The sequence below is a fragment of the Balaenoptera musculus genome, chromosome 12, assembly GCF_009873245.2.
Source record: "Balaenoptera musculus isolate JJ_BM4_2016_0621 chromosome 12, mBalMus1.pri.v3, whole genome shotgun sequence".
Taxonomy (NCBI): domain Eukaryota; kingdom Metazoa; phylum Chordata; class Mammalia; order Artiodactyla; family Balaenopteridae; genus Balaenoptera; species Balaenoptera musculus.
Window position 1 is genome coordinate 80407783 of NC_045796.1, and position 22958 is coordinate 80430740.

Consider the following 22958-nt stretch of genomic DNA (forward strand, 5'->3'; position numbering starts at 1 on the left):
ATATGTGGCATAAGGCTATTTCCCAAGAAGACTGGCTTGTTTTATTATCTAAAGTTAAACCCTTTCAAATGCCTACTAAGATGCTGACTGGCTCAGAAGCACATAAAGTAAATGCATGTAATAAATCCCTTATTTTGAACATGAACAGAGAACATAAAATTTTTATTAGCAGAAAAATCCGGTTCTTTTTATCTGACTAAACAAAGGTTCAAAGGGATTTATATATTTGTGGTTTGAAGGAGTACTAAATATTTAGCCTTCTCAGGGCATCCTCAAGTCTCTGGCCCTGAGGGCTGGGTAATCCACTGGTTCCTAGTCTCTGACCTGGGGGTCCGTCTTACTAGGCTGCAGTGAATTGAACCTACTCAGTCTTTCAGCATACAAATGTAAATTTGGGCAAATGCAGAAACTAATCTTTGAAGAAAATTTGGTCTCCAAATCTAAAAGGGAAAAATGTGTCAAGTAAAAGTTGTTCTAGGGATATAAATCAATATTCCTGTCGTATCCATCTTTCCTCTGTTGCTTAACTTACTACCCACCAAGCATATGTGGCCACTGAACCAAAAGTGACCACTGGACTTCTGTGTGTTCCTAGAGGAAAAAGCTATGCCCCAATATAGCTGATCTTCTCTGATCAGATTTCATTTTGTAAAACTTAGAAATAAGGGACACAAAAGGAAGCCGACAGTTGGGGTTGAGGAGATTGGAGGTGATGACCTTGTACCATGTGCTTGATTGGAGTATGAGTAAGTGAAGGCAGCAGATGTAGGGATGCTTTAGAGGGCATTAGAGGGGATCAGAGGGAGGGACCATTAGCCCCACAAGAGCCTGAAGGCTTTCAGGCCCTCCCTCCCAGGTTCCCATGATGCTGGGAAGTGTCTGCCATGCCCTAGATTTGTGAGAGCCCCTCATCCTTTTAACCTGACTTAGTTTGAGCAATTTCTGTTTCTTGTAGCCAAAGGATCCTTGACTGAAACAAAGATAAAGACATTATTATAAAACCCAAAAGATTTGGAGGACTGACTGATAAAAACATCATGCTTTACAAAGAACCCTGTCCCATACCTGGGTTCAAGCTCTGGCACTTTCGCCAACAGAATGGCCTCTAGAAAGGACTTTAAACTTCTGGTCACAGTTTGTTTATTTGAAAAATCAGGGAGAGGAAATGGGATTGAATTACACCATCTGTGAATTCCCCCTGAGATTCTACATTCTTGGAATCTACTGATTTTGTTGAATTTCAACTGGATATAATTATTTGCTTTCTGTAAGTGCTGGAGAGTAGAGAGAGGAAGGTAAAGGTCAGGGAATCATGGAGGCCCAGGAGTAGAGGTTTCTGGATTGAAGATCAAAGGACCCTCAGTCAATGTTCAATATGGCATCTGAAAGATTCTCAAGACTTCTGATTTAAAATCAAAACTCTCCCTGGGGAGGGACTAGTAACAAGTTTTCCCCTTCCTCCAGGGGAGATTATTCTGGATTATTCAGATGGGACCAATCTAATCACAAGAATCAAACATAGAGGATCATTCCTTGCTATGGTCAGAATAAGAGGGAGGTGTGACCATGGAAGAATGGCCAGAGAGATGCAGTGTTGTGGGCTTTGGAAATGGAGAAGGGGACCACGAGCCAATATATGGAGACAATCTCTAAGGGCTGGAAAAGGCGAGAAAACAGACTGTCCCCTAGAAACTCCAGAAAGTTATGCAGCCCTGCTGACACCTTGCTTTTAGCCCAGTGAGACCTGTGTTGGACTTCTAACCTACAGAACTATATGATAATAAATTTGTGTCTTAAACCACTCAGTTTGTGGTAATTTCTTACAGCAGCAATAGAGACCAATATAGTGAACATGACTGTGAGTGCGGCTGTGTCTTACCTTTTCTCTAGAATTATATTCTTCACTCCTGATGATCAAAGTAAAGTTGGCAACAATTTATGATTTGTAGTCTGGAGCTGTTTCCATGGAACCATAACTCAGAAGGTGAGTGTGGAAAGAAGACCAGACTGGAAGTTGAGATATATGGGTTCAAGTTCAGGCTCTGTACTTGGTGATTATGTAACTGGGATGAGTCACTTAAACCCTCCAGTTCCAGTGTCCTCAACTCTACCATGAGGGTTTTGGTCTAAGATAACCTCTAATTCCTTTAAGTGTTGCTCCTTGATGATTTCTCTGAGTGCCTGCCTCACCCTGAGAGCCAATGTCCATGGGAGACTCTGTCTAACACGGCCACCTCTGCTAGGAGGTGGAGTTTTACAGAAGGTTCCATGAGTAAGAGCTCTATGTGTCATGCTTAATTTTCAAATGTAGCTTTGCTTGCTTTGGTGGCAGATGGATGTTTAAATGTATTTGTCAAAGGGAAATATTTTATCCTAACTTTTATGATTTCTCAGCATGGAGTGAGATTTGAGGACTTGGATTTAGGATGTGAGACACGGTAGCTCAAATTCAGGACCAAAAACTTCCAGTTTAATTTTCAACAGAATATTAATTATCTATTCTACAGTTATTAGAGGGCAGAATTAATTGATCTCACAACTTCTTTTCATTATGAAATACAGATATTTTGATAATATAACTTTCCCTTATTTTACCCCAAGAGTTTTGTCTTTCTAGTTTGCATAGTAATTCTTCTTTTCCTTTAGAACATTCTGTACTATGTTTTTGATGTGATATTTACTTTAATCTACCTCAATATATTTACATTCTTGACTCATTTGATTACTTTCATTAACTTTTTCACTCATGGATTTTTAAAAACCTATCAACAAAACCTAAACCTTCCTTAAGTTCTTTTTAGTTATTTTGCCAAAAATAATAATTAAATGGTTGCTTGTTTTTATATGTTGGATGGCTTTGGTCACTGAGGTAGAGAAAGTTATCTGTTATAGTTTTGGAGTCATTTTGATACCAATTACAAAAATTTACTTTGGAAATTCTTATTCTCCTTTGTTGTCAGGCAAATGAACATCAGGAGACTTGAATGCATTTTAGAAAAACCTCACTTTAATTATTTTTTGATCTGAAAACCTGAAATTTGTATGAAATATACAAAACATACCTAATAGTCGTGTTGAGATTTATGTAAACTGTTTTATAATATTCAAGGACATGTAATTATAGAATGTCAATGTTGGAAAGGACTCTAAACTATAGTTTTTATCATTATTACTATAGACATTCATTGCATGTCCTTTTAAGTAAAATGTTTACTAAGCATACTAAAGTAATTGGATTAGAAGATTAAACCCAAGTATAAAATAAGCTTAGAATAGACAATCCGTTGTACCCAAACAATAGACACAATTATAAGGGACTTTATATTTAATTTACAGCCCTTTTTTTTTTTTTAAATTAATTAATTAATTAATTAATTTATTTTTGGCTGTGTTGGGTCTTTGTTTCTGTGCGAGGGCTTTCTCCAGTTGCGGCAAGTGGGGGCCAATCTTCATCACGGTGCGCGGGCCTCTCACTATCGTGGCCTCTCTTGTTGCGGCGCACAGGCTCCAGACGCGCAGGCTCAGTAGTTGTGGCTCGTGGGCGCTAGAGCGCAGGTCAGTAGTTGGGGCCCACAGGCTTAGTTGCTCTGCGGCATGTGGGATCTTCCCAGACCAGGGCTCGAACCCGTGTCCCCTGCATTGGCAGGCAGATTCTCAACCACTGCACCACCAGGGAAGCCCTACAGCCCTTTTTGAACTTAGACTTTGGATTGCTAGTAGTTCATGGTGACCCCAAGTCTAAAACAAGCCATTAACTTGACTATTTTGAGGTTGACATAGCAGTGGAAGGAGCGCTGGTGCTGGGCTCTAAAGGTAAGTCTTTCTAGCTGTGCAATCTTGTGTGCGTTCTTTCATTTTGCCAGTCTTTAGTTTTCTCATAGTCCAAATAAGTCCATTGACAACTGGCTTAGATCCTCATCAGTAATAAATTATTTAGATAAAAAAGTGCCTAGACTATAGCAAGCATTCAGTAAGTCATTATGCTTTTGCAAATATTCCCTTTGGTTCCTAAAACATGATGCTTCCACAGCACTCTTTAAGAAAAATCTGAGGGCTGTTCATGGCATACACTCTATTTTGTGAGGCTTAAAGCTTTATGTCCCATGATGTCCTGCGTGTTGGAATCTACATTTGAGTAGTGGATTATCTCACCTGCATTGCAGGCACAAGGCCATTAGTGAGATAATCTACGTAAGAGTACTACAGATACGAAGTAGTAGTATTATTTTCGAGAAATCTTAGTGCACCTTTATTGTCTATTGGTACCACGTGTGTACAAATTTGTGACACGAAGTTTTATATTTGCTTCATTCCTAAGTTTATTTTTTCTTTCTCATTTATTTCCAATTTACGCTATCTTGCTTTATTTTCTATAACTTTGTTTAATGCCATCACTCCACTTCAGAACAAGGTAGGATGCTAACACACAAATATATATGTATATGTGTATATACATGCACATTAGTATCATTGTTACTGTTTTTAAAATTCTACACTACGAAGGAAGAAGTGGTGAGCTCTGGAATTCTGTCTAATTTGTATGTGGTGTACTTCTGATTGTTCTGACAAGCTGGATGTAAGAGCTTTGTGTTGAAGAAGAATTTAATTTGGGCATCAGGCTGGAAAATTTCCCCTTTTGAAACACTGCATGCCTAAATTGTGAAAGATAGAGACAATATTATCAAAGTTTATGTATGCGTATAACAAAGTGTTTGAAACACATTGTACTTTAGATCAAACCAATTAGCATTTAATTGCTTTGATGACAATTTTCTAACTACATGAATGTGGAAATTTGACTCAACAGACTTATCTCTCCCAGGCAGAGCATAATTCTAGAACTTGTCGCTCATTTGCATCTGGAATATATTTCTACAGGAGAGCAGGGGGTTTTCTCAGGCCTGGGTTTCTTCAGGCCCACTGTTTTAGGAAATATGATCCCTGAGGAAGCAATATCTCAGTTTAATGTGGGACAGAATTATTGTCAGAGCATTAATACTTATGCTGTATTAGAATCTTAGTTCTTAGGAATCAAAGTGTAGATTAGTATCACAAAGTAGAGTCTGGGGTTGAAAGCAGAGAGACATGTATATACCTTAAATACTTTTGCATTTAAGGTATTGCTAGATGCCAAGCTTGGGTATTCTATTTATTTGAAACTAATGTTATGATTGGCATTGGTTTGTAAAAAATGAGTTTAGTTATTGACTTTTCCATGTGTGGAATCACTGAAGAATACATAAGCTATACCAAATCAACCAATGTTTATATCTGATATGGAGAGAAAAATATAGAAAAATGTTTCTTTAAATTTAAATATTTACTTGTTTTCCTTAGATGTAACTAACATGTTAAAAATCTCTCTGATCAGAGATAAACCCATGCACATATGGTCACCTTATCTTTGATAAAGGAGGCAAGAATATACAATGGAGAAAAGACAGCCTCTTCAATAAGTGGTGCTGGGAAAACTGGACAGCTACATGTAAAAGAATGAAATTAGAACACTCCCTAACACCATACACAAAAATAAACTCAAAATGGATTAAAGACCTAGTGTAAGGCTAGACACTATCAAACTCTTAGAGGAAAACATAGGCAGAACACTCTATGACATAAATCACAGCAAGATCCTTTTTGACCCACCTCCTAGAGAAATGGAAATAAAAACACAAATAAACAAATGGGACCTAATGAAACTTAAAAGCTTTTGCACAGCAAAGGAAACCATAAACAAGACGAAAAGACAGCCTTCAGAATGGGAGAAAATATTTGCAAATGAAGCAACTGACAAAGGATTAATCTCCAAAATTTACAAGCAGCTCATGCAGCTCAATAACAAAAAAACAAACAACCCAATCCAAAAATGGGCAGAAGAGCTAAATAGGCATTTCTCCAAAGAAGATATACAGATTGCCAACAAACACATGAAAGAATGCTCAACATCATTAATCATTAGAGAAATGCAAATCAAAACTACAATGAGGTATCAGCTCACACGGGTCAGAATGGCCATCATCAAAAAATCTACGAACAATAAATGCTGGAGAGGGTGTGGAGAAAAGGGAACCCTCATACGCTGTTGGTGGGGATGTAAATTGATACAGCCACTATGGAGAACAGTACGGAGGTTCGTTAAAAAACTAAAAATAGAACTACCATACGACCCAGCAATCCCACTACTGGGCATATAACCTGAGAAAACCATAATTCAAAAAGAGTCATGTCCCACAATGTTCATTGCGGCTCTATTTACAATAGCCAGGACATGGAAGCAACCTAAGTGTCCATTGACAGATGAATGGATAAAGATGTGGCACATATATACAATGGAATATTACTCAGTCATAAAAAGAAATGAAATTGAGTTATTTGTAGTGAGGTGGATGGACTTAGAGTCTGTCATACAGAGTGAAGTAAGTCAGAAAGAGAAAAACAAATACCATATGCTAACACATATATATGGAATCTAAAAAAATAAAAAAGGTCATGAAGAACCTAGGGGCAAGGTGGGAATAAAGACGCAGACCTACTAGAGAATGGACTTGAGGACATGGGGAGGGGGAAGGGTAAGCTGGGACAAAGTGAGAGAGTGGCATGGGCATATATACACTATCAAATGTAAAATAGATAGCTAGTGGGAAGCACTCCCATAGCACAGGGAGATCAGCTCGGTGCTTTGTGACCACCTAGAAGGGTGGGATAGGGAGGGTGGGAGGGAGGGAGATGCAAGAGGGAAGAGATATGGGGATATATGTATATGTATAACTGATTCACTTTGTTATAAAGCAGAAACTAACACACCATTGTAAAGCAATTATACGCCAATAAAAACGTTAAAAAAACTCTGTGATCAAATCAATAAAATATTAATATAAGAAGAGAATATAAGTAGAAGGTATAAAATAGATACAGCAGAAATATTTCCCATTATGTACAAGAAGTTAATATGTGTTAAAGTTGGTATTTCAGTTCAGTGGGAAATGAGTACTTAGTTACTAAATGGTGCCATAATTGGCTACTCACATGAGATAAAAGAAAATTGAGCCCTTATCTTGCAGCACACACAAATATAAATTCCACATAGATTAGCAACTAAAACATGCAAAATAAAAAGTTGCAAGAAAATCTGGGAGACTAGATGTGTTAATTTAGAGGCAAGGCAGACCTTCTCAACCAAAACTGGTTGAGAAAACACAAAATAAAATCAAATATGGAGACCTGCCTGTTCTAGAATTATGCTGCTGTTCTTCATTTTTACTCTTGAATTTAATCCAGGATCGTTCGACTGACCTCCTTGAAAAACACACCAATTTGAAATTTTGCTCTACCCCCTGTAGAGCAAAATTGGTGGCTAAATGCCCAAGAAAAATGCTCCAAAATAATGACATATAGAAATGGACAGAACTTTAATTATTTTAGGTGGAAAGGAAAAGTCATTGATGCACAATTGCTTTATTTTCAAAGGAATATTAAACTACCTCCCTGACCAGTTGCTACGATTGATGTTAATGTATATGAGGTATAGAGGTTGATGAATCGTGTGCGCCCTGAATAACTGTGTTCCTCTCCGCCGATCCCTATGAGGAGAAAGGCAGAGAGTATAACTTCCTCGCGTCCCCCCAAGTTGTGCCACTTAAAACCTGTTGGTGAAAAGAGGACCCATGTAAACAATAAAGGTATACCTTTGGATCCAAAAATATTTAAGCAAGATTCTCTTATACTGTGTTTTGAAGGAATACCCAGATTCATTGTGTGATGAAAAACCCTGGGCAGGTTTCGTAGGCTGTTGTGTATGTGGGGAAAATGTAGTTGAGTGTGAGAGGCAGAAGAGACTTAAAGATCAGTGTTGAGGATTTGCCATCGCTGGCTCTTTGATTCTCTCCCGCTGTTATCTAAACTCCCCTGCCTTCCTCAACAACTCCTTTCATCGAAATAGTTCCTCACCTGGGTCCACATTTATCCTCATCCAGCTGGAGCATCAATTTCTGGACACATGCACACTATGTAAGTAAGTATATATACAATTTAAAGCATTTATATATCTTTTAAATTTCAAAAAAGATATTTATAAAAGTAAAATGACAACTGAGAAGTATTTTGTTTTGTCTTGTTTTCCTTAAAACTAAACCACTTAAACAAACGGAAGACACCTGATCTGATGTTCTGTAAGAGTACATCTTGCTTACTTTAATCTTATAAGAGAAATATATGTATATGTAAGCACATTTTTGTGGCAGAAAATCCTTTAAAAACTACTGCTTTGTTTTCTTTCCTTTTTCCCTGTTTTCATGCCACCTATTACACTATCCCATTGTGCACTAATTAACCTGGAGGCTGCATTAAAATGGCATATGCTGAATATTTATGGGACCCTGAGAGCTTTATGAACAGTTTCATTCTACGGGTTGGAAAAATGGTCTGAAGACTGTAAATGCTTAGTCAATTTAACGAATTCCAAGAAATTCAGCATCCAGAGAGAAGAGCAGAATTCATAAAATATATTTTCTTTAAAATCTCTGATCGACTTTGACCTGATATGGAAAATTTCAAAGATTAATTTCCTCAATTTTCCCCTCCTCAAAGCAATGAGCTTGACATCACTAGAAGCAGAGAACAGATAGTGATGTTAGGAATATAAAGATCTCTTGAAATACGTGTGTAGAAACACTTTGAATCTGTCAATCATTAAGCAAAGAAGTAATTAAGAGCATGAACTTAACTTCACTGTCCTATTTTGTCTACCATGGTCCTTCCCAAGTCTAAGAGTCAATACTTGAAACTTTAGCCTTTTTTCCCCTTCTTAATATGGTTACTAAAAGTAGTTTCTACCCATAAAGTCAGCCAACTCTATTTCTTAACGAGCTCTTAGGCCTCAGATTTTAAAATATCAAAATATGTGTGTCAAGGTCCAATAAAAATACTTGAAATTTTAGGAAAGAGTTATTGGAAGTCCTTTGGGATGTATAAATGAACAAGATGATTAAGTTTATGTGTAACTTCCAATTTGGTTGAATGTCTGGGCAAATTCAACTTCTGTTTTGTATTAAGTGAAATTCTGGGGATGAAAATGCCTCTTATTGGGTCTATTGTTTATGAAAACTTTTTTTGCCTATTAGAAATAATAAGAGAAATATTTTCATGGAAGTAGATAATGCAATAATAATAGTTAACATTTAGTGAAAGCTTACTATTTGCAAAGCACTGATCTTAAGGACTTTGCAGGTCTCACTTCATTAATTTCTACAATGTTCCTGTGAGATTATTAATTTTATCCTCTCCATTTTATTGATGAGAAAATTAAAGCACAGAGAATTGAAACAACTTACTTAAGGTCATTTAGAAAAGGTAGAATTAGAATTCAAACATAGGCAATCTTGATCTAGAATCTGTGATTTTTACCACATACCATGCCGTCTCCCACATAATTCAAACTCAAAAAGACTTAGGTTCAAATCCTGGCTAGATCTCATGTTAACTGAGTAACCCTAGAAACTAGGTCTCAGTTTTGTCATCTGTAAAAGAGGCAGATTAACACCTATTCCACTGGGTTGCTGTGAATATTAAATGAGATAATCTGTACAAAGGAACAGCAAAGTTCCTGGCACAAAGTTGATAGCAAACAAATGCCAGATGCTTCTCCTTCCCCTAATGTGTTGGAGTTTAAAAATTTATGGAAAAAAAAAACATTTTTTCTCCCCAAATATGATCTTCATAAAATCTAGTTAAAATATTTAACAGCAGGTAGCTTATTCATTCTCCATATCCTTTAAGATGATTTTATTGTGAGCATGGAAAATTACCTAATCTTTTTCTCTCCTTTCCTTTCTCTTAGCTAGCTACTGCTTACTGTGATGTTTTTATGAAAGGATGAGGTGGGACTGGGGCTGAGGCAGAAACAGCAGAATTTGTGGTTCTTTTTGGAATGTTAATTATAAGTCCAAGAATGCTCCTTTGATCAGATTTTTGTATAAATTTTCTTGAAAAGATCTTTGTTTACTGACTCTTAAATGAGGAGTTATATAATACAGATCCCACACCTTGTCATAAGCTAAACCCCTTCCGTGAGAAGAGGGTCCCATATACAGGAATTCATGGTGAAATTGGTATGTGGAGGGGGGATCTATTTCTTAGACATCACTCAGATGTACTCCTCCAGCAAGAACTGGGTCTGTTTATTTAGATGAAGGGTTCAGGCATCTCTGACATCGAACTCTGAGGGCCGCGAGTAGAGAAAAGTGCCATTCACTGGGCAAACTTAAAACCACATTCCTCCAGCTGTGGAGCGCCTCAGTGTCAGGCTCTGAAGAAGCCAAGGTTGTGGTGAATTTCGGGGCAAAAACAAATCGTTGAAAAATGTGCCCTTCTCCGTCCTCCGCTGTCACTTACAACAGTCGAACTTGAACATCTTTAACGTATCCTACACTTATCTGGTACCGGATACGTGGAAAAAAGTCTTGTGCTCCGTCACACGTAGGCTGTGGTTTGGCAGGACACTTGCGTGGGTTCCCCGGTCACTTCTACCCACGTGAATAATGGTAACAGAACCCCCTTTCCATTTCCCACCCATACTCATGTCTGCAGAAAAAAAAGACTAAACAAAACGTTCTTCTTTTTTTATCTGAAATGAAAACAAATAGAAGAATGAGTGGGAGGAAGGTCTGGTCAAATTTACCGTAAATGTCTCCGGAAAGAGGCTCTATCACAGCAAGGAAGAAATCCTTTGTTCTAGTTTGTGAAATACCAGTACACTTTCTGTGAATATTTAACCTGTAAGCTGCTCTCAAAATAAATGAAGTTCTTACTAACTCCTGTCTTCCCCTTCCTGCAATAGGTGCTGTGGGTCAACTGTCCCCAAAGAGCTTGCGATTTGCTTTTTTAATAGTTTTAATTAAAAATTTGTATTTGTCTCCTGGGTAAACAAAGCAGAAGTAACACAAGTGTTTGTATCTGCTCCTCTTCAAAATCCTACTAAACTAATGGCACGGGAATAAAACAGAGAATAAACCAAAAAGATGAATAAACCAAAATGATGAAGAGGCAGAGAGAGGAGGTAATAGCAGGTGAGAGATGACAACAAGTTTTGGAAGGTACAAATTAGAGGATTTCTAACTGGTTTGAAAGAAAGTTGCAGCTGAAAGGGTCTACAGGAGGGATCGCATAGGAGAGGAAGCTGAGTTTTTCCTGCAGAACCCAGCAAAGGCTCGCGAGATGGAGACACCAAATGCTGCAAAAGTCATGGGGCTAAAACTGGGAGGGTGAATTGGGGTTTTGTGTAGTTCCCTCCTGGAGGGCAGGTGAGTACTTCTCCTCCACAAGTGCAGAGCCCTGGGGATTTATGACTACAGGGATGTTACACCAGATTAGTTTTTTTTTAAAAATAAATTTATTTATTTTACTTATTTTTTATTTTTGGTTGCGTTGGGTCTTCGTTGCTGCACGTGGACATTCTCTAGTTGCAGCGAGCGGGGGCTACTCTTCGTTGAGGTGCGTGGGCTTCTCATTGTGGTGGCTTCTCTTGTTGTGGAGCACGGGCTCTAGGTACGTGGGCTTCAGTACTTGGGCACGTGGGATCAGTAATTGTGGCACGCAGGCTCTAGAATGCAGGCTCAGTAGTTGTGGTGCACGGGCTTAGTTGCTCTGCGGCATGTGGGATCTTCCTGGACCAGGGCTCAAACCCGTGTCCCCTGCATTGGCAGGCAGATTCTTAACCACTGCACCACCAGGGAAGCCCACCAGATTAGTTCTTGACTTAGAGAGATAGGGAGCAGGAGTGAGCTGCTGGGCTGAAAAAAAGGGAATCAAGTGAAGTCTTTACATGGCTGGTGAGTCACACAACCCCCAACTGTCTGCTCCCAGGACTCTGGTTCTCAGACATCTACTTCCCAGGCAGGAGACGGGAGAATCTTTCTCTGGAGAAACTGAAAGGACCCGGGCATTCTGATATTTGGAGGAATCCCAGTAAGAAATCCGTCTTCTTGCCTAGTCACTCGCTGGTGAAAACCATTAACTGACAGCTTCTTTCCTCCCCACACCTCATATTCTCTCCTCTTCACTTCCCCCTGCATGGAGAACTTCCAATCATCCCTGTTTATAGCCTCACCTTAAACATGAACTGATAGCCAAGGATCTCCAAGAAATATTCAGGAAAAGCCTCCTTCATTGACTAGAGACTATAACAAGTAAACAGGAAAAGGGAAATAAATACAATGAAGGGAAAAGGAAAAAAAATCTTAAAAAAACAAAACAAAACAAATTCCTAGAGTTAATATCCTCAGAGAGACAAAATTCACTGCATCCATAGTATTAGAATAGGATGCTGGAAAGAATAATATTGAGAAGCAGAAAACTCATGAGTGTTAAAAATATAATACTCCAAATTAAAATTAAACACAAGACAAAATTGAAGAAACGCCTAAGAAAGCAGAATGACACACAGAGAAATAGATAAGGAAAAAAGATATGAAAACTTGTAGCTCAATCTAGGTTCTAAGAAGTCCTTGGAAGGCAACATTCACTCAAGAGAAATTATAGAGGACAGGAAAACTGGAAGAAATTTCAAATAATCAATACAAGGACATACATTTCCAGATTAAAGGGTTTATCAAGTGTCCATAATAATAATAAAAAAAAGACCCACACTAAGATTTATTAGGAAATAGAAGATTCTGAAAAAATCTAGGTTGATGATATGTCATATTTTCAACCTAGGCTAAGAATGCCATGGATTGCTCAAAGAAACTGAACTGAAGAAAAATGAAGAAATACTTTCAAAATTATGAGGGAAAAAATATCCTTCCTAGAAATTATAGTACTATTTAGATTATTCAAGCTCTTGAAAAATCATCTGTCCTGCATGATTTTTCACTGAAGGATATAAGAGATAGAAGTATGGGACCTGGAAAATTAAGAGACAGACGATTCTCAGGATGATGGCCAAGGGAAGTCTGGCAGTGAAGAGTCAGCTAGTATAGACTTCCCCCACAAAAAGTGACATGATAGAAAGAAGTGCTTAAAAGAGCACTTTTGGCGGAAGGCTGCAGGTAGATTGAATGGAGAAGAGCTAGGATGCTGATGTAATAATATAGGCATAAAGAGGGTTTTAAATGTCCCAATCCACATTTCCTTGCATTTAGCAAACATGATTTTGCTAAAAGAAAGAATACAGTAACATAACCTGTAGTTTTTGTTTGTTTTAAAATCCTTTAAATCCAACCAGAAATGCAAAAAACAAAGGAGCAGAAAAGTGAGTGAAATAGAGGCTATAAGCTGAAGTAAAGGAATGAATAGATTAATTCAGAACACTGGATGTAAGAAGAAAGCAACTTTAAACAGCAAAAGGCAACAAATAATTTGGCAAGAACATCCTTTAGGTAAACACAGTTGTCAGAGAACAGGGGAATTCAAAGTAAAACTACTTTCTAGGATGAGTAATATGAGGGAAAAATATAATGTAGGTTAAACTTTTAATATATTTTTGGTCTAGGAATAGAATGTTACTATAATTCCTTCATAATTTGGATTGTTTAGATAGGGTTTTTATTGCATATCTACTGTGGTCTTTGTTTTTGACTGTGAGGAAAACAGAAATGCTGTTTTCAGAATTGGAGTGAGATAAAAAATAATATATGATCATCATATAAGCTTATAAGACAAAGTAGAAACACAGATGGTGCACATAATTTGTTTGTAAAGATCCATATTACATGTGCAGATACACACACACAAACACTTCTTGTGTCAATGAAGTAACCAAGTCACTCACAGGCCAATAAAAGTTAAGCAAATTTTAAAAACCAAACAACAACCAAAAAACAGGTTTTAATTTTTAAAAAACTGAAATGCAACTAATGACTTTCTGGAAGTTCTTTCAGTGTTCTGCATCTCTTTCTGCAAGAGTGCAGGGGGCATTTTGACCCTCAATTTTTTAATTCTTAAAGGACACAATTTTCAGTTAAAATAGAATAATGAACAATTATTTTGAATAGGTAATTTTAAAGGGATTTCTTTGACCACTTTATTGCATTTTTTTTTTTTTCTTGAAGAGGGTAATGTAATGTTCGTGATCAGCTATTTCTGGCTGTTCTTTCTCCAGACTGGTTTTGGGGAATTTTATAAAACATTTAAAGAAGAGTTAACACTTATTCTTCTTAAACTAGTCCTAAAAACTGAAGAGGAAGGAATGCTTCCAAACTCATTTTATAAGGCCTGCATCACCCTGATAGCAAATGCAGACAAAGAAACAACAACAACAAAAGAAAATTACAAGCCAATATCACTAATGAACATAGATACAAAAACCCTCCACAAAATATTAGCAAACAGAATTAAACAATAGATGAAAAGGAACATAGACCATGATCAAGTAGGGTTTATGCCAGGGATGCAAATATGGCTCAATATCCACAAATCAACCAATGTGATACACCACATTAACAAAGTGAAGAATAAAAATCATATGGTCATCTACATAGATGCAGAAAATGCCTTAAACAAAATTCAGCATCGATTTATGATAAAATCTCTCAACAAAGTGGGTATAGAGAAAACATACCTCAACATCATAAAACCCCTATATGACAAACCTACAGCCAACATCATACTCAACAGTGAAAAGCTGAAATCATTTCCTCTAAGATCAGGAATAAGACAAGGATGCCCACTCTCACCACTTTTATTCAACATAATATTGGAAGTTCTGGCCACAGCAATCAGAGAAGAAAAAGAAATGAAAGAAATCCAAATTGAAAAGGAAGAAGTAAAGCTGTTACTGTTTGCAGATGACCTGATAGTATATATAGAAAACCCTAAAGATGTCACCAAAAAACTATTAGAAGTAATAAATGAATTCAGTAAAGTTTCATTATACAAAATTAATATACAAAAATCTATTGCATTTCTGTACACTAAAAATGAACTATCAGAAAGAGAAATTAAAAAAAAAACTCATTTACAACTGCATCAAACAGAATAAAACATCTAGGAATAAACCTAATGAAGGAGGTAAAAGACTTGTAGTTGGAAGACTATAGGACACTGATGAACGAAACTGAAGATGACACAAATGGGAAGATGTATACCATGCTCATGGATTGAAAGAATTAATATTGTCAAAATGACCATACTCCCCAAGGCAATCTACAGATTTAATGCCATCCCTATCAAAATACCAAAGGCATTTTTTCAACAGAACTAGAATAAGTAATTCTACGTTTTTAAAATAGAAACAGGAAAGGCTCTCAAAACAATTTGAGAAAAAGAAAAAAGCTAGAGGTGTCATGCTCCCTGATTTCAGACTATATTACAAAGATACAGTAATCTAAACAGTATGGTACTTGTACAAAAACAGATACATAGATCAATGAATGGAGCAGAATAGAGAGCCCAGGAATAAACTCACACTTATTAGATCAATTAATCTATGACAAAGGAGGCAAGAATATAAAATGGGGAAAAGACAGCCACTTCAGTAATGATGCTGGGAAAATTGGACAGCTACATGAAAAGAATCAAACTGGACTACTCTCTCATACTACAAACAAAAATAATCCCTAAATTGATTGCGGACTTAAATGTAAAACCTTGAACCAAAAAACTACTAGAAGAAAACATAGGCAGCACACTCTTTGATGTCAGTCTTAGCAATACTGTTTGGATCAGTCTACTCAGGCAAGGGCAACAAAAGCAAAATAATCAAATGGGACTATATCAAACTAAAAGGCTTTTGCACAGCAAAGGAAATATCAACAAAATGAAAAGGTAAGTTACTGAATGGGATAAGATATTTGTGAATGATGTATCTGATAAATGGTTAATATCCAAAATACACAAAGAACTCATATAACTCAAATTACAAAACAAAGAACCCAATCAAAAAAATTGACAGAGGGCCTAAGTAGACATTTTTCCAAAGGAAACATACAGATGGCCAACAGATGAAAAGATGCTCAACATCACTAATTTTAAGGGAAATGTTAATCAAACCACAATGAGATACCACCTCACACATGTCAGCATGGCTATCACCAAAAAGATAGAAAACAAGTGTTGTTAATCATGTGGAGAAAAGGGAACACTTGTGTGCTGATGTTGGTATTATAATCTGGTATTGTTACTATGGAAAGCAGTGTCCATGTTCCTCAGAAAATTGAAAATAGACCTGCCATAAGATCTAGGAATTTCACTTCTGGGTATTTACCAGAAAAAAACAAAAGAACTAATTAAAAAAGATATATGCACTCCGATGTCCATTGCAGCATTACTTACAATAGCCAAGATGTGGAACTTATCTAACTGTGTATCAATAGATGAATGGATAAAGAAATTGTGGTATAGATATATATATATACAATGGAATATTACTCAGCCATTAAAAAAGGGAAAACTTGCCTTTTTAAATACAGTGTTTCTTGGTGTGGATCTCTTTGGATTCATCTTGTCTGGGACTCTCTGTGATTCCTGGACCTGGATGTCTGTTTTCTTTCCCAAGTTAGAGAAGTTTTCAGCTATTATTTCTTCAAATAAGTTCTTTGTCCCTTTCTCTGTCTTTTCTCCTTCTGGGTTTCCTATAATGTTAATGTTGCTATGCTTGATGTTATCCCTAAGTTCTCTTAAACTATTCTCATTTTTCAAAATTTTTTCTTTTTTCTGTTGAGCTTGGATAATTTCCACTACTCTGTCTTCCAGTTTGCTGATCTATTTCTCTGTATCGTATAGTCTATTGTTGATTCCTCGTGGTGCATTTTTTGTTTCAGTTATTGTATTCTTTAGCTCTGTTTGGTTCATCTTTATATTTCTAACTCTTTGTTAAACTCTCTCTGTGTTCACACATTTTCTCCTGATTTTTGATCATTAACTTGAACTCTTTAGCTGGTAAATTGCTTATTTCCACTTCCTTTAGTTCTTTTTCTGAGGTTTAATCTTGTTCTTTCTTTTGAAATATATTCCTCTGTCACCTCATTTTGCCTAATTCTCTGTGTTTATTTCTGTATATTAGTAGGTCATTCACATTTTCTGATCTTGAAGAAGTGGCCTTATGCAGGAGATATCCTATGGGGCCCAGCAGCACACTCCTCTCCACTCACCAGAGCTACATGCCCTTTTATGGGCTGCATGAGCCCTTCATTTGTGGTGGGGCTGACTATTATGGGTGTAGTAGTAGGCACAACTGGCCCTTGGCTTGGACACTGCCAAGCCATGCCTTATGTGGTGGTTGCCAGCCTGCTGGTAGATGAGGCAAGGTGCCTGAATGGCTGGGTACAAGGCCTGAGTTAGCCTGGGCTGGTGTTGGCCCATAGGTGGGCTGGGCATTGAACTGGGGCTGCTTCTGGCCCACCTGCTGGTGGGTTAGCTCCTCGTTCAAAAAGGTCAGAGTAAGGGCTCAAAAATGGCACTTGCCAGCAACAGTGTCCTAGAATGAGCTCCCACAAATGGCTGCCATCAGTATCTATGTCCCCAGGGGGAGTCTCCTGTCAGTCTGGGAGACTCTTCAAGATCAGCAAGTGGGTCTGACCCAGGCTCCTTTCAAATTACTGCCTCTGCACTGGAACTTGGAACGTGTGAGATTCTGTACATGCCCTTTAAGAGTGGAGCCTCTATTTCTTATAGCCCTCTGGATCTCTCATAGCAGAGCTTGCTGGCTTTCAATGACAAATGTTCTGGGGATTTGCCTTCCTGATGCAGGTCCGCTGGGCTAGGGAGCCCTATGTGCAGTTTGGATCCCTTGCTACTTGGTGAGAACCTCTGCAATTGCAATTATCCTCCTGTTTGTGGGTCACTTACCTGGGGGCGAGAGTCTTGACTATATTGCATCCCTGCCCCTCCTACCCGTATCATTCTGGTTTCTTCTTTATATTTTATATTATGGAAAATCTTCTTGCAAGTTCTCAGGTTGTTCTCATAGATAGTTTCTCTGTAGTTAGTTGTAAATTTGGTGTGCATGTGGGTGGAGGTGAGCTCAGAGTCTTCCTACACCACCATCTTGGCCACACTCAAACAAATGCTTTTCTTTGGCTATTTAATTAAGATGACCAATGGACACTCATCATACTATATGTATTTCAGAAATGTAGTAGGTAAAATCACATTTTGATAAATCACAAGATATTGTAAAAGCATAAGGGGCACAAGATATTAAACAGGTCCCAAGTTTCGTTACATTTTTAATGTGGATGCCACTTTCTAATTGGCTTTTTTGTAAATCTAGATTTTTATCAGCTAGCTTCATCACATGGATGGTGCATATCCTCTTGAAAGAAAATCCAAGAGATCATCCTATAACTTTAAAAAAATCAAATTAATTTTAAGTGAGGCTGTCAATAAAATATAAATTAATTTCACATTGCATGAAATTAATATAATGGAAGTTATTGCTCAATTGCTGTTTTATTGATATGCAGTTCACAAAAGATTTAAACATATCAACCAGAACAGAAGTATTTATTAAAGAAATGCAGTTATGGAAGCATAGTGAGTGGTATTTAGCCAAAAATATTGGATATATTCAAAATCTAAAAAATTAAGGGCAGGAGAATCTGATTTACCCAGACACTAACGCTCAACATGTTCGAGTTAGTGTCTTCTATTTAATCCAAAATTCCTGTATTTAAAATAAGCAAGGATTGTAGCACTTCTGGTGTGGAGCATGTGATTGTCAGTGTAAACTCACGTCCACTTTTGAGAACAGAGCCAGGCAGGATGAAATAATTAAAGAGTGAATTTCTTCAAGTCAGCCTAATAGCTGGCTAAATCTGAGTTTTAATTAACCCATGCTATTTATAATACATTTTCACAAAATGGTAGCTGAAAGCCTTTAGGTAAAAATGGAAATACTTACTGCAAATCAATATGGAGATTGTTAAATATAACTTACTTACTTTCACATGAACATTTCTTCTTGTTCTGCTCCCTTGGAAATATATAATTTTATGCATAGCCCCTGGCACTCTTATCGCCATCAACCTCTCCTCTTCTGAAACAGATGTCCTACTGTAGTATTTTAAAACACCTCACAATTAAAAAGATATTTTTAAAAAGTTCAGCCAGCCTACTTTTGCTAGCTGTAAACTTGTTCTCAAAATAGAAAAACAAAAAGTCATATGTGCGTTAGGTGAGAAGCAGAAAAGATTTTAAAAGCAATTATTTTCTGTACAGAATCTAAAAAACACATTACTTCACAAGTACATTAATAAAGGACAAATTCAGAAATCAATTTTATTTTTGTCTATGTTTTTCTTTTACCACTGTATTATTTCATGTTATTGCTATCAAATTATTTTTTGAACTTCTCTAGGCCCTTGGAGAATCACTGCTTGAGTGATATACTTGGTTCCTGGTTTTCACTGTGTCCTCTGTGAGGCCTGAGAGTTTTCTTCACAGGAAAGATTTTAATTACAGATTGTTTCCTTGGTAGATACATGACTATTTACATTTTCTATTTCTTCCTGTGTATTGTGGTAGTTGTTTTTGTTTTTTCTTTGTTCTTGTTTATTTTTCTTTATTATATTTTTAAATCCATTTTATTAATTTCTCTCTTTTTATTTCCTTTTTTCTACTCTCTTTGAGTTTATTTTCAGTTTTTTTCTTTTAACTTTTTGAGGTGAGTGAAAGATATTGATTTTATGCCTTTCTACTTTTTCTAAAACATGCATTTGAGGCTATAATTTTTCCTCTAAGCAAGTCTTTAGCTGCCTCTCACAAGTTTTGGTATGATGCATTTCCATTTCCATTTAGTTCTAAGTGTTTTGTAATTTCTACTACGTTTTCTTCTTTGACCAATGTTTTGTTTAGAAGTGTATTGTTTATTGAATCAAGGTTTATTTAACATTTTATATTTTTAAAAATTAGCTTTTAGTTATATATTGTTTTAGTTGTTAGCCTAGGGCTAAAACATGTTGCTTTTACTTAATAGAGTCTAGTATAAATGAGTACATTTACCAGTTTCTGTATAATGTTAAGATCTTAGAACTCCATTTACCACCTACCACCTTTTATGTTATTGTTGTTGTCTGTTGTTGTCTACTTTAATTCTACATATAGTTTAAACACCACGTAACATTATTATTATTGTTTTATACTGTCATATTGATTTCGGTTTCTTTCTTATCTGCCATATTTCTGTTTTAAATTATTTTCCCTTTGCCTAAAGACCTCTCACTTATTTATTTAGTTTTGTTTAGTTTAGTTTTATCTTAATTTTTAAAGGGTGTATTCTAAAATGTGTAGACTTTAAAGTTGGCAGCTATTTTTTTTTCCAGCTTTTGAAAGTTATGATTCCATTATTTTCTGGCTTCCATCATTTCTGCTTAATAGTCTGTCTTACTGTTGCATTGAAAACGTTTTGGTTTGTTTGTTTTTTATAAAATCAATGGCTGCCTTTAAGATTATCCTCTCCCAGCAGTTTTACTATAATGTTTCTGGACATCATTTTCTTTGTATTCTGCTTTGAGTTTGTGGAATTTTTCATGCTGTTACTTAGTGACTTTCACCAAATTTAGAAAATTAATTATTATCTAACTCTTCAAATATTGCTTTTGCCCTACTCTTTCATCTCTTTCTAAAATTCCAATTACATATATGGTAGGATTTTTCACTATGTATGTACCATTTATATATGTATTTTCTATCTTCTTTTCCTCTTCATGTTCCAGTTTGCATAGTTTCTACTGAAGCAATCTATTTCTCATTTCTCTTCAGCTCAATTCATTCTGTTTTAAACTCATCAGTTCAGTTAATTTTGTTACTGATTTGTCATTGAGTTGGAGAATTTCCATTAGATTACTTTTTTATAATTCTAATTTGATGGCAAATTTTACATTTTGTCATTTGCTCTCTAACAAATTAATCACAGTTATTTTAAAGTCTATATCTGATAATCTAATATATAATTCATTTTTAGCTGTATTTCTATAATTTATTTTCTTTTGACCCCATTTTCAGGTATTCTTGGTAAATTTTTTACTTAATACAAGATTTTCTGTGTGTATGTGAAAACATTATAAAGCTCCAGAGACTATTATCTCATTCCTGAGAGGATTAATTACAGCTTCTGCCAGATAGTTAGAGTAACAGATCATCTTTGTACAAAGATGGAGCCAATTCAAGTTGGGTTTCAGTCTTTATAAGGCCTCACCTATTTACAGTTTGCTTTTATTCTTAAGATGTAGTCCTTCACATCAGAAATCCTGTTGAGTTTATCAGGATCCTATATACCATTTAGGAATTGGCATATGCTGCTAGGGAAAAAGAGGTGCAGAATGTCAGGCACTGCTATTATCATCTCTTTGGAATTTTTGACTTAGAATTCTCCTGATTTGGTAGCCTTGAGTTCCAGTTCTTGTCAGTTAGAGTTTTGGAGTCATCTCAATGTGCTGCCAATTTCTCTAGGATCTTGACCCCTCAAATCCTGGCTGCCCTGTTATCTGTATGATGCCTCCAAACTTATACATTTTTGTATTTATGCAGCTTCTCTAGTTATTTTTAGTGAAGTGATTAGTCTTCTACAAGCTAGATTATCACAGACAGAAGTCCTCCCTGAAATCGATTTTAAGTTAAATCTTCTCTTGGCAATCCCTCTTCCACCCCGTTAACCCTAGCTGACACTGCCATGGGCTTCTCCTCCCCCCCCCCCCATTTTGCTAACCACAATGAAAAAGATGCAGGGAGGTGGATATAGTGTACATGTAACTTCTTACTTGATTGTTAGTGCAGTAAGATGATTTTATTCTCTCTGGGTCTAGTGGACATTTAAACTTGCTTCTCTTGCGGGCGTTTTGGTAGTTCCTTCTGAGGACCCACTTTAAATGTTTATCTGCCTTTCTTATATTGCAGTCAGTGCATCTTCCTCTAGTGAGAACTCTCCTCTCATCCTCTGATTTTCTAGTGGTCTCCTGGATGGTCTCTTTCTAATTGGATTCCATTGCTTTTCCAGGCATCTATCTTTGGCAAGACTTCAGATCACCTTTCTCTCCCTTGTATCCCTATCTTGTTCATGAGAGACATTCAGAATCCTTGCCTCTGATGTCAGTGAAAGTGCAACTAGTTTTTAATATATTCTGGTCTTTCTGCCTTACTACCTTGGGCTGATAGTTACAGCCATTTGACTTTAGATTCTTTAAGTGTTTTTATGTATCATACAGCAATCCATTGTGATCCCTTTCATACCCCAGGAAAGACACACTAAGCCTTCTGATTGGGCTCTTTGAAGTCCCTCTATCCTTGGAGAAAACACACACCCTTGCTAACTCATGGTACACTAGCAGCTTTCTTGAAAGGAATTTCTATCTTAAAAAAAACCCCTCAAACTCCATCTCTTAACCATTTAAACCTTTGCATTAGTGTCCTAGGGCTGTTGTAACAAAGTACAACAAAGTGGGAGATTAAACCAATAGAATTTTATTGTCTCACTATTGTACAGACTAGAAGTGGAATCAAGGAGTTGGTAGGGCCATGCTCCCTCTGAAAGCTTTAGGGGGGCCCTTTCTCACCTCTACTTGATTTCTGGTGGTTTGCCGGCAATCTTTAGCATTTCTTGGCTTGTAGATGCATCACTCTGATCTTCTTTCTCCACAGGGCATTCTCCCTGTATGTATGTCTGTCTTCACATAGCCATCTTCTTATAAGGACACCGGTCACGTTGAATTAGTGGGCCCCTAATCCAGTATGGCTTCAACTTAACTAATTACATCTGCAATAGTCTTATTCCCAGGTAAGGTCTTATTCAGAGGTGGTGAGGTTAGAACTTCAACATATCTTTTTTAGTGGGACACAATTCAACTTATAACATCCCTAGATCTATTTGATTTATCTAACTGATTTTCAAACACCTACTGTGAATTCCTCCAAGCTAGTTTAATAACTCATTTTGGTATCTGATGTCCATTGACCTTGGCGCCTTGGTTGAAACTTCCAATTTAGCACTCTGTTAGAAATGAATACACGTTGCGTTACGTATTTAGTTG